This window comes from Ambystoma mexicanum, chromosome 2p (assembly GCF_040938575.1).
Source record: "Ambystoma mexicanum isolate Mex_15411 chromosome 2p, UKY_AmexF1_1, whole genome shotgun sequence".
NCBI lineage: Eukaryota > Metazoa > Chordata > Amphibia > Caudata > Ambystomatidae > Ambystoma > Ambystoma mexicanum.
The window spans coordinates 1,239,385,232-1,239,397,548 of NC_090923.1; positions in this window are offsets into that span (position 1 = coordinate 1,239,385,232).

Sequence of the window (12,317 nt, forward strand, 5' to 3'; positions counted from 1 at the left end):
CGGTAGAAGTTATGAGGAAGAGTGACATGAGCAGGTAGGTTTGCTAGTACTTAGTAGTGATTAATAATAGGTACAGCTTTAGGCCAGTAGTGGCCAAATAAAGATTACAATAGTCAGGTAGCAGCCAGTAGTATTTGCAAAATAGGCCGATAGCGTCCACCATGGTTGGGGTAGAGGGAGGAAATAAGACAACGGCATAGTGTATCGTTGTTTGCTCCAACACCATCTGAAATATATTAATTATACGCTGCCGATACCAAACTAATGATAAAAGCTGGATTTCTAATGCATTGTGTCATCAACTAAATAAAGACAAGGGAGGTTATCCTCCTGGTAGCAGAAGAGATGATCACATTACAGTTTTAAAATTATTCATATTGACGAGTTCAAACTAGAGGCAGACTGGATCGTTCACTGTTTACAAGAGAAAGATAACCTTTCTCCCATTCGGCAGCACACCTTTGTAACGTGCAGTTGTGTTGATACAGGTTATACTTCAATCATTGACACAGCAGCTTCTTGCCATTACACATCTCCAATCACACATTAACAAATCTGCTGAATGCCGTTTCTTGTGTTTGCTGAAGTAGACATTCTTCATGTTTGCGGCACTGTCGTGATTGCGTGACGGTCAATGCCGTGGTTACCATGGTTACCCACTGAGCCGATCTCCGCTCCATGTCCGTGACGCACAAAGCAAAGCATAGACGTTCTCGGTTAAATGGAGGCAAAGAATGCGGAACGTCAGCTCGCTGCACTGCTCGCATGGCGGGCAGAGGTCTCACTCCAAGGGCAGAGCACTTTAGACGTGCGCCTCTTCACCGAGCACTTGGCGTTTAATGTTTAATCAACCGGGATGCCCGCTGGGCCCCCTTCACAGCCAGTGCGCATTGTGCTCGCAAAGTTAGCCGCGCTCTAAGTGAGGACACGGCTGCTCAGAGGTCCGATTCCAGTCGGGAGAGTGGCACTGTTAAGTGCAGTGGTGTATTGGGCATCGGGGACCTTTGGGGAAAGCTTCGCATTGAGGCTTGGCTCCAAGTCCATTGTCAGAGGGTATGTTGAGCGAGTGTTGTTTTGGTGGGCCCGTTTGTCTTCCCTGTAGATGAGTGCGTTAGTGGGGATCAGATGCGGTGTGGTCCCTGTTCCCTGATACTGGTTGGAGAACCTGGCTATTAACTTGCATTTTGCGCCTGGTCTTTTTGTGAGGTGGCAGGGTGAGGGTGGTGCTCTCGTTGTCCACCTCATTCTCTGTCTGTAGTGGAGGGAGTGGCATACATGAGATTTTGGTAGAAAGCGAAGTGTGTGGTATCTGACTTGTGACTTCCTGTGTTTGTGTGATGTCAGAATCAGTGTTGGAGTGTATGTAATTAGTAGAAGGTTCCTGCACCTGGCGTTCCACCAGTTACTGTTAGAAAAGTTGCCACGGTGGCAGGCACCGGCGTGTCTCCGTTATGCGTACTTAGAAGATCTGTGCTTAGGATCTTAGGAAAGGGACCTCATTTATAAAAAAATAAAAAAAAGATTATATTCAGACAAATATTTTCAGAAAAGTGTTCTGGTCAACAAATAATGTGCGGGAAATGTCTCAGCTAATAATACTAAATCACGTTCATTATGTTGGGAAATATTACCAAAATGGTCAGCTCTTCTGTGCTAGAAGAGAAGGGGGACAGCCTCTTAGAAATGAGCCCCAAACAGCAAGTAAAGAGCAGCCTCCCCCAAACTACTGGCTGCCGCTTCTCCAGCACAGACAACATGCAAACCCGAATGCCCGTTTCAATACATCCTTATTGCAATTCTTCTTTGTTGTACATGCCTTTACTGTTTTTGTATACTAAATGTATCAGGTCTTGAAAATAAACTATAATAAAATATAAATGACAATTACTATGATATGCTATTTAAAATGCCACTATGAAAAGGTTCAGGTCATGCCTCCACACAATAAGAGCTCTTTTACATTACATTACAACATTTGTAATGTGCACTATGGACCCTCAGGCATAAAGGCGCGGACAGATGGGACTAAAAACAAACATAAAACAAATAGATGGGTATGACTACTAAGCTGGGTCAACCAAAATCCAGCCTACAGATGGTTAGTGATGTTGGATAGGAAATCCATCCCTTCTCGGGTAAATAATATCGTCTTCAGATCTCTCTTAAAGACTTGTAAGGAGCTTTGACTTCACATATTATCCGGCAGCTGGTTTCAGACTTTAGGTGCAGTTAGGAAGAAAGCCCCATTCTCGGCTTTTGATGTTTTGCATCTTGGTTGAACAAGGTAGTTTTGAGTGCCGGACATCAATCTTCTTTTATTAACATTAGCATTGATATATGTCTGCAGATATGGTGGCATCAGTCGTAGTTCTACATTCAAAGGTGATGACAAGAACCATAAATTTGACCCTAGCTACAATAGGTAACCAGTGAATAGTGCGTCTGGCCTTTGATACGTGGTCGCTCCAGGAAAGGCCTAGAGCAACTAACTGCCCAATTCTGCACTACCTGGAGCTTGTGTATGTCTTGCTTGCTGATGCCCAACAGAAGGCTGCAGCAGTAGTCTATCTCGGCCCCTATTATAGCCCGGGCAATGGTTTTAGCACTTGCCCGAGTATAAGGGGCCTGAGGTGTGATATCAGCTTGACGTAGTAAACTGAAGCTGAAACAACCGTGGTTACATGTGCTCTTCTTGAAAGTGTCTGATCAAGTGTAACTCCCAAGATTTTAGATTTAGTCAAAGGAGAAATTATGTCATCGCCTAGTTTGAATGAACCATATGTCTGATTCAGTTTGCGCAAAGAGTGTGGACTACCAATAATCACAAGTTGTGATATGTTGCTTATTTACATTGTATTGATTGGCTGTGTGTTTATTGGATTATTCATGTTCATGATTGTTTATGTAAAATAAAAAATTGTAAAACCAATAATCACAAGTTCAGTCTTACCCCTGTTAAGGGCTAGGTAATTACCCAGCATCCATTTTTCTATTAGGTCAAAAATTCTGTTTATTTCCTGTTCATCCTGCCCATGAAGGCCTGTTAGGGGGACACCACATTGGGCCTCATTACAACTCAGGCGTTAAGGGTTAAAGCCGTCGTTAACCCTTAACGCCTGATTCCGATTTTAACGGCTGCTTTTAGCAGCCGTTAAAATCCATGGCGCTAAACCGCCTTGGTGCTTATTACGCCACCGTAATTTACGGTGGCGTAATTAGCACCTTCCCCACTCCCATTATGCCCTATGGGGCAAAAATGGGAATGGGGAAGGGTAAATGGGAAATGGGGATTTACCGCCTCACTCACCTTGGAATGGGGTGGTAAATCCACCATCCACCATGGTGTAAACATAGTTTACACCATGGTGGTAAAGTTGGCGTACTTACCGCCTGGGTCGTAATGACCCCCATTGTGTGGCATCGGCATAATTTGAAAACATAACCCCCTCCTCCTCTAACATAAAGAAGAAGGAAGCCATGAAAAGATTATACAGACAGGGGGAGTACTGGAATGGGTGATGCTTCTGCTACATCCAAGCAGACTCTGCTGCATCGGTGCTCCAGAAATTAGGCAATCCAAGACGCCACTGTATCTTAAAAATCGGCGACCTCCTTTAATCTAGAATTCAGGTTGGTGCGTTCGATCAAATCGAACGCAGTCGATTGATTAAGAGAAATTACCATGAAAGAGCACCCTTACCCATCTGAGCAAGGAGTTTAGATTTCAGCTCAAGGAGTGATGTCTCTGTTCCAAATTGTTTCCTAAAACCAGACAGGCGGGAGTGAAGAATAGGGTACTGGTTCAAATGCTCTGCGATCTGACTATAAGCAACCCTATCCAATATTTTAAGTAAGAATGGAGTATTAGAGATAGGGCGATATTTCAAGGGGTTGTACCTGTGTAGCCCTGGTTTCATGAGAATGAGAGTGACCATTGTTTGTTTTAAATCATCAGGAACCTTACCCTCCTTCAATGAAGAGTTAACAAAAATATAAACTGCTTTAAGTAAGCGAGGGCTGCAGGTTTTGATTATCATGGAAGAACATGCGTCCCCTCTGCAGTCGGATGTTTTCATCTGTTCAATGATTTTTTTATAGTGCCATCGGGTGAAAATTAAATAAAGGGACTACCAGGTCGTGCAGAGGGACTTTTGTAGATTCCTTGAGCTCGAGCGTCCAGGGGGCGTTCTTTTTTTTTAGCATTGCTGTCCTAAGGTTATACAATTCATTTTGAAGACCATCTCAGATGAGTTGACGCCAGTTTTTGTCTTTTGTCAATAATGGGTCTGCAGGAGTAGGGACCGTCTTTTGTTCTTTCAAAATATTAAATATTTCCCTAGTGTCAGACTCTGAATTAGTGAAGCAAGCATTATGATAATTCTTTTTGGCATCGATAATGGTGATTTTGTATGCCCTTGCTAAGTTTTTGTAAGTTGTTAGCAGGTCGGGTTTGGGTTCGCGTTTCCAGGAGAAAAAGCTTTAATGGTCGAACTTTTTTGTTTTTTCAGTTCTTCCGAGAACCATGCTTTACTTTTGTTGTCATCTTTATTTTGCTTTTTTTGCTTCCGAGGCGCTAGCAAGTCTGAGATAAAAGATATGTTTTTGGTCAGGGCAATAGCCATGGCCTGCGATGACGTTTCTGTTAGGAAATTAAGAGAGTTATCAAGCAAAGGTTAAATGTTGCTTGCAGTAATGCGTTTTATTTTTCACGACATGCAGCCTGGTTGTCTATTCCTAGCTTTTACTGGAAATGTGACAGTTAGTAGAACATGCACGAAAAAGTCGTCGGACCAGGGGCAAGGAATGGTACATACATTACTCCAAGTTGTATTAAGGACCGACAACTAATCCAAAGTATGACCCAAAACATGGGTAGGTGTTATCATGTGTTGTGCAAAGCCAAGATCAGCCAGAGACTGTTGGAGCTCCTTTGCAGAGTGGCCTGTGTCTTCGCCTAGCCAGTAGTTAACATCGCCCAAAATAATGAAACATGAAGCGGGTTTCAGTTGAGGTAATAAGAGACTACTAATGGACTCAGCTAGGTTTACCTTTATAGATGGAGGGCGATATAAAATAAGGACATTGAAGGTGGATTCAGCATTCATGCCAGTTTTTATGTGGATCAAATTGATTTCATCAAAAAGTCCAGGTATTTCCCATACCGAGGGAGACTTTTTCGAAGTCCATTGCAGGTTAGCTGGGGGGAGAAGGATAGCTCAGGGGCAGGGTGTTTGTTTTGGAAGCAAGACGATGCAGAGCAACACAGGTTTGAATCCCGATCCCGCGCTTAGAAACCACTTGTTGGTATTAAGTGCGTTAAAAATGAACAATTATAATTATAATAGTGAAGTGAAGAAGAAATGGGCATCCCTGATCCACGGATTGCTCATATTTTGAGGATGCACTCACCTCAAAATCCAGCAAACGCTGGTCCATGAGGCAGATTGTCAGAAGGCTTTGTACACATCAGATTGCCATGCGCAGATGCAGATGACCTGATTCACAAAAGTGAATCTGCACATGGCAAATCCAGAGTGTTGTGTTAAAGAGAGAGCAGGAGGGGGAGTACAGGAAGAGAGACAAAAGCAGAACTGGCCAAGTCATGTGTGACAGATAGTGGGAACGATGCAGAATGGGAAGGGCTTAGTGAGCCACACTGTAGACGTAGGGAAGACTTAGAGGAAAGGCCAGAGTGCAGAGCCTTCTGGGAACCGTTTTACCTGAGGCTGGGGTATCTGTGAGAAATTATCGAAATTAAAAAATCGAATTGAGAAATGACTGATCATTATCGCAAAAATGTGGGTCATTTTTTGTAAAATATAGGTGTGGGGTTGGGTAAGGATAATAGTTAAGGTGAGGAGTGGGAGGGGTCTCTCCCTGCATTATTTAAAAGAAATAAAGATGCAGTCACTTCGCCATTCAATCTTTTCATGGACATCCTCGGTTGGCACGAGCCAGTCCAGCAATGATGAGGCCGGTTGCTACAAAACCACCAGCATCAACTAAAGAAATGTGCTCTTTTGTAGAAACCATTGGTTGAGGGGTCATAATCACTTCAGCCTGACAAATAAATAACTTGAGCTGGGGTTGGGGGAGGCTATCCAGAACCCCTAAGGCATGCGGGGGAAGCTACAACTCTTACCTCAGTGATGCATTGGAGAACCGATAAGGCATGAGGGAAAGCTTGAGGTTTCAGTAAAGCATCAAGAGACTTTTAGGTCATAGGGGAAAATGTTACAGGTTTATCAATATCTACAGCATGCCGGAAGGCTACATAACTTTGGAATTGCCTAACAAGGCCAAAGACACATGAAAGGCAAATAGATGTGCTGGGGCACTTACAACTATTGTGAAACTAGTAAGTGGCTTGAAGGATGCTGTCCTCAGCACAGATGCTCTTGGAGCTTGTGATTTAGCTTAGGCATTGGCCATAGACAGAGGACACTTGATCCTCTTACAATATGTCTTCACTAAAGTTAAATTAAACCCCCCACTGACACATTTCCTTATAGAAACCACCTTATTTTCATTATGTATTTCATTATTCATTATGTATTTCTTCCCCTAGTTCCTATTAGAGTTTGTTTCATCCTTCTTGTGTGAGGAACTACAAGATTCTGGGGTAACTGGTGAGGAGCAATTAACACTCCATGAACAGGAGACAGGAAGCGCAGGGGGTGGCCTATCCCTAGGACACGGGAGGTTAGCCATCTATAACCTAGATATCAAGGCTTATCTGTTCATCCTTTTTGGTTGAGAGAAATGGCCTTTTGTTGTTGATTTAGATGCACAAAGCTGCCAAGTCGGTCCATTCTCATCTCATTACACCTTCCTTTTACCGTGGTACAGTACACTCAGTCTCATTACGAATTTGGTGTTATCTCAGCGGTAACAACACTGAGATACCACCAAAGGGTATTACCGTTACCACTACTTGGTCTGGCAGTATTATCACCAGTGGTATTACCATGGGTTTACAAGTGGTGGTAGGCAGTGTTAGTCCCCATTATTTGGAATCAATAGGATTCATGGGGATTACAGCGGTCTTACCACCAACATTAATACTTCTGATTTGGGCGTTTTTGGGCAGTAAGGCAGAGGAATTACCTCCAGCAGAGCTAGAGGTAACTCCTCCATTTTACCTCCAAAAACACCAGTATTACTATCCAGTAATACCGCCAGGGGTAAAACAAGAAAACATGTAGTTTGGGACTGTGGGAGAAATTGAGGTAAACAGTATTACCTCCACTTTTTTCCCACACTGTCAAACTCGCAATGAGCCCCTACATCTCATTTTCTTTGTGTATGCCGGGGTTGTTCCTCCCTCCCCCTGGCAGATTGGTGGCAAAAATGTCTGCCTGGTGCTTACTAGGAATAGCAAGCAACCAGTATTGTCAAACTTAACACTAACGCGGCATTTCCAGCTTACTAGAAATGTCAGGTTTACTGGGAATGTCACATTGAGAGCTGCAAACCTGAATTGGGAGTTCACTAGAAAACTCAAACTGCAAGGTTGCTGGGAATGTAGAACTGGGAGTTACTGGGAACATCATGCTTACTGGGAAGGTCAAACTGGGAACTGGAATGTCAAACCTCAAACTTTCTGAGAATGTCATGATTTGTTGGAATTTTAAAATTGGAGTTTGCTGAGAATGTCAATCTGCCAAATTACTTAAATTGTAAAACGGAGAGATTTGATGGCAGAGGAATCAAAAAGTAACTGAACACCAAATTGAAGTTCTATTCTGGGCTAATCACTTTTATATGAACACATTAGTGTTGACTGAAACACCCCTGGTGTGATTGGAAACAGGAGAACCCGCAGAATAATTCTTACCATGCTTCTCAACTTTCCATTGGGTTAAATCTGCAGTCCAGCATTTCAAAGCAGGCACTCACAGTCTCAAGGTGTTATAGTGTCCAAGCCACTTTTCTCCTGGGTCTTTGTCTTTCTAGGGTTCTGTAGTAGTAGCAGGCTATTGTGCGGGCCCCCCTGGACTCTGCTACCAGGTGACTCCACACAGTACCCTTTGGTTCTTTCAACAGGGACACGTTTAAGATCCAGCCTCAGCAGATCACCTCCCGGGGAACTCAAACAACCTCTTACTTATTGTCACGTAAGCCTTTTTGCGTCTTAGGTGGTCTTAAGTGTCACCTCTCTCAAACACTTTTGTTTGTCGTATCTCGTAATCCTAGCCCGCAGTCCAGTTCCTTTCTACTAGCTACGGAGCCTCTTTCTGGACCAGGTATTAAATCTCTCTATGCCTTTGGCAGAGTACAGTTACCTCCGGTCTCTCTTAGGGTCCTGCTCTGCTTCCTACAGTGGTTCACAACATGTCTCTCTGTCTCTCGCTCTTTTGGTATTCTTCCTCCTCTTCTCCTCCTGTCCTTTCCTTTTCTCCCACTGCCTTTCCTGACCTGTAAACCCAGATACTTCCAGCGGGTTTGGGCCAGATGGTACTTTGCGGATTGGCCCTCAGGCCAACTTTCCTTAGGGTTTGCGCTAGTTGGTTCAGGCCTCTCATGTGCTCATCCTATGCTTGGCTGTGGATGATAATGTTGCCCAAGTAAGTTTCTGTGTAACCCTGATGTGGCCAGAGTACCTGACCTGTTAGCATTTGGAATGTTGCATTGCTCCACTCCACCCAAAAGGAAATATAGCAAATTAGCAGATAGCTTTTGGGGAACACCATTATTTCCTTGCCAATAGGGTCCAGTGGAGGTTGTCAGAAAACTTGTCAGATCAAGAGTTGAAATGTATCAGGAGGCACCTGCTATCTCAACCATGCCTTCAATTAGTGGCATGGGTAATGCATTGAAGCAGCAAAATATGTTCACCTTCTGGACATCAATACAGAAATGCCAACTTCTATCTGGTGTCCCCACTAATACAATTGAGGAGGTCCAGTCACTTTGGGAAGGTTCAATATCTTGTAGTTCAAGAATCTTCTGTATGTTCTCCTCAACATTTTGCCAGTGTGCTTCTGGTAAATGATAGGCAAAGTGTCGCACAGATTTCCCCGGCATACTGTGGATGTGATGAAAGAAGTCTTGTACCTTGCCCAGTTTCTCAGAAATAATCTCTTTCAAGTGATAGAGGAAGTTGTGGAAGTCTCAGGATTGGTTAAGCTGCAGACTGTGGGGATTATCTATTGGGGTGAGGAATGGGTTACATCATTCAAGCACGTATGGTCAGTGGTGGGTAACATGGCCAGATCATCGGGGTCCTTCCATTACTTCAACCAGTTGACGTGATAAACCTGAATCCTTTGGTCCTTCTTGTGAACCGAGTGATTTATATCACAAGGACCTTGATGATGAGAGAACATCTATGTCCTAGTGAAAGTGCATTTCTCCCTAAAGCCCGGAGCAAAACCAGGACTTTGTTCCCCATCTGTGTTTGTTTTCTACCTCCCAGACTTGCTCAAGCAATTCTTACTCCTCTTGACAAACTGAGAAGATTGACAGGCTGAGACTTCTTGGCTTTTCCAAATCTCTTTTAGCATACCCAACCCACTCTGGTGTTCCCCCCGCAGACCACCTCCAAGGGTGATAACCCTGTAGAGGTATTTCAGGTTTTCTAGACAGCAAACAATGCCCAAGGTATCAGATTGTGCCAGTTCGTCCCATATTTGTCCACTAGCTTCCTCAGGAGGTTCTTCAAGGTTTGGTTGAAACGTTCAACTAAACCATCCATTTTAGGGCCATATATAGAGGTCAGGAGAGTCTAAATGCGCACTAGCATTTCAATATTCCCATTTCCCATAATGAAACAAACACATTAAGGTGTAATCTTGGTCAGTTAGATTCTCCTTTGGGAATCCCATCCTCAAAAATAAAAGGGCTAATTGCATCATAATTGTTTGTCTGCAGTTGTTCTGCAGTGAAAAAGCCTCTTCAGAATAGAAGCCTCTGGCTATCGACAGGCATAGTATTCTAGGGTCAGGATATATCAGTTCCCTAATTTCAAAGGAGCTAGAAGTCACATAATGTCTATTCTCACCATAGAAGGTGGCTGTTCCATCGTCAGTAGGGTTTGCAGAGGGCCTCAATCCACATCTGAGTTAGAGGTTTTCAGGTACATTTAACATGTGTCAAAGTACTATTTGAATTGTTGGGAAATTCTTGGATAAAAGAACAGACTCAAACAATATTCCCGGGTTTTAATTATCGCCTAATGTCCAGCTGCCAAATTAGAGTGTGCTAGGTGTAATGTGGCCAGATACTAACAGTTAATAGCCGGTGGTCCCATCCCATTCAATTAATTCTCCGGTGAGCAAAGTGGAACCCTTGGGTGGGTGTTATGTATCCCAAGACTGGCATCATATATGATGGCAGAGAGATCAATAGACAACTAGAGACCAAGCTGAGGTTCTAGACTAATGTGTTTAATATCATGAAAAGGGATTCGGATTGATTGAAGCACCATCTGTGAAAATGGAAATCATAGAACAAGCAGCATAACAGCCACCAAGGTCCTTATTTGTCTTTAGGACTATGGTCCTGAGTCCTTCCCTGTTTCCGGTGCGTCAAATCTGCTGTTAAGGGATTAAAAACAGTCTCTGATAGTTTGGGGTTTTTATAGGGTCCCAACGACTTGTTTCTTTGTTTTCTCTTACTTTGATGGCATAGACATTTGCCAGCTCTTGCCTTAGGTTCTCTGAAAGGATCAGGCACCAGACTTAGACTGAAGAGACAGACCTCTGTATATCTGCCCTCCCCCTCCTATTTAGTTTCACATATGTCTTTTCTCCACACAGGTAGTTATGAGTGTCACTCTCCTCAGACCCATGTCTCTGGCCCTAGGTTTGGGCCCTCTTGGCTAAGTAAGGAGTGATTTCTGGCACATGTTTTAAGGTCACATGTGACCTTGGCACAGCGCAATCCCCTGTGGTCTCTCTTGGAGTGCTGCCCTCCTTCCTCTAATGGGTCACAGACCTTATCTTCTCTGTCTATCCCAGAAGGAAGGTGAGTTGGGCACCTTAAACCAACAGAGTGTAGACAGGGAATGTGGCTCATGAACACAAGAGGCTGTATCATGTGACCAGGCAGATACAGTAAAGGCAGAGGACATGGCTAAGAATAAGGCTGAGAGAGGAAAGGCAGAAACTCTAGCCCAGGAGAGAGTGAACACAGAAAAAGGTAGAATCGCTGGCCAAATTGATAGTAAAGAGAGAAAGGGCTAAATCATTAGCAAGGGAAAAGACACATAGAGATAAATCTGAAACGCTGGCTGAGGAAAATATGGAGACAGACGATGCAGAGGGACTAGTCAAAGGAATTATAGAGAAAGATAATGATAAGCAGTTGATCAAGCAAAAGGCAAAGAAAGAAAAGGCGGGGGCCTGTTCACTGAAACAAGAGTAAGTGTGCGGATCACTAACACTAGGATTAATCTGGCCACTAAACATGAGAAACGAAAAGCATGGCGTGTGACTGGGCACTAATTCCAGAGAGGCGATTTCCTAGTGACGGGACGCTCTAAAAGAGCATCGAAATGGATTTGAGCCCACAGTTTCCTTGAATCTGGATCCCTCACTCAACCTTGTGATCTACGGGGCACCTCAGATGGCTAAACCCCGTCCCCCAACAACAGAACAAAAGCAACCTCAGACATGTGGTGTGCCTTGTATCAATTAGGTGATGCTAGATTTCCTGTGTGTAGCGAGCAAGGAATCCACATCTGGATTTACTCATGCCAAATCATCTCTTCTGTTGCTTGCTCCCTAGATCCGATCGAAGGTTGCTTGTCCTCCTGTGCATGGGGGTTGTGACTTGGATCAATTAGTTGATGCTATATTGCCTATGTGTGGCGAGCAAGGAATCCAGATCTGGATTTACCCATGCCAAATCATGTCTGCCATTGCTTGCTCCCTGGATCCGATCGAAGGTTGCTTGTCCTCCTGTGCATGGGGGTTGTGACTTGGTGCTTTGGACTGGGCTGCTTCCTTTCAGTACCAGACCAAAACTGATTTATATATGGTTGGTCCCCTTCCCTAATGGGACAGAAGACCATCGAATGGAAAGTTGCCCAGTGGCTTAAATGAATTCAAAGCGTTCCACCCATCACTAGGGGTGTTGCTAGGTCTGGAAAAGATCAGGGGCTAAGCTAATGTCGGGACTAGCGGGACTCGGGTCTAGCAAGCATTTTGGTTGTAGCACCTGAGCTTCTATCCGGGGCTACAACCAAAAGACCCGGAGTTATAGCCCCCTCAGCCCCCCCCTAGCAACGCCTCTACCCATCACTATTAGAGTACGCAATACATGCCTCAAAAATGCCGTATAAGATTCCTAAAAGTAGTTATAAGAACGTGTGA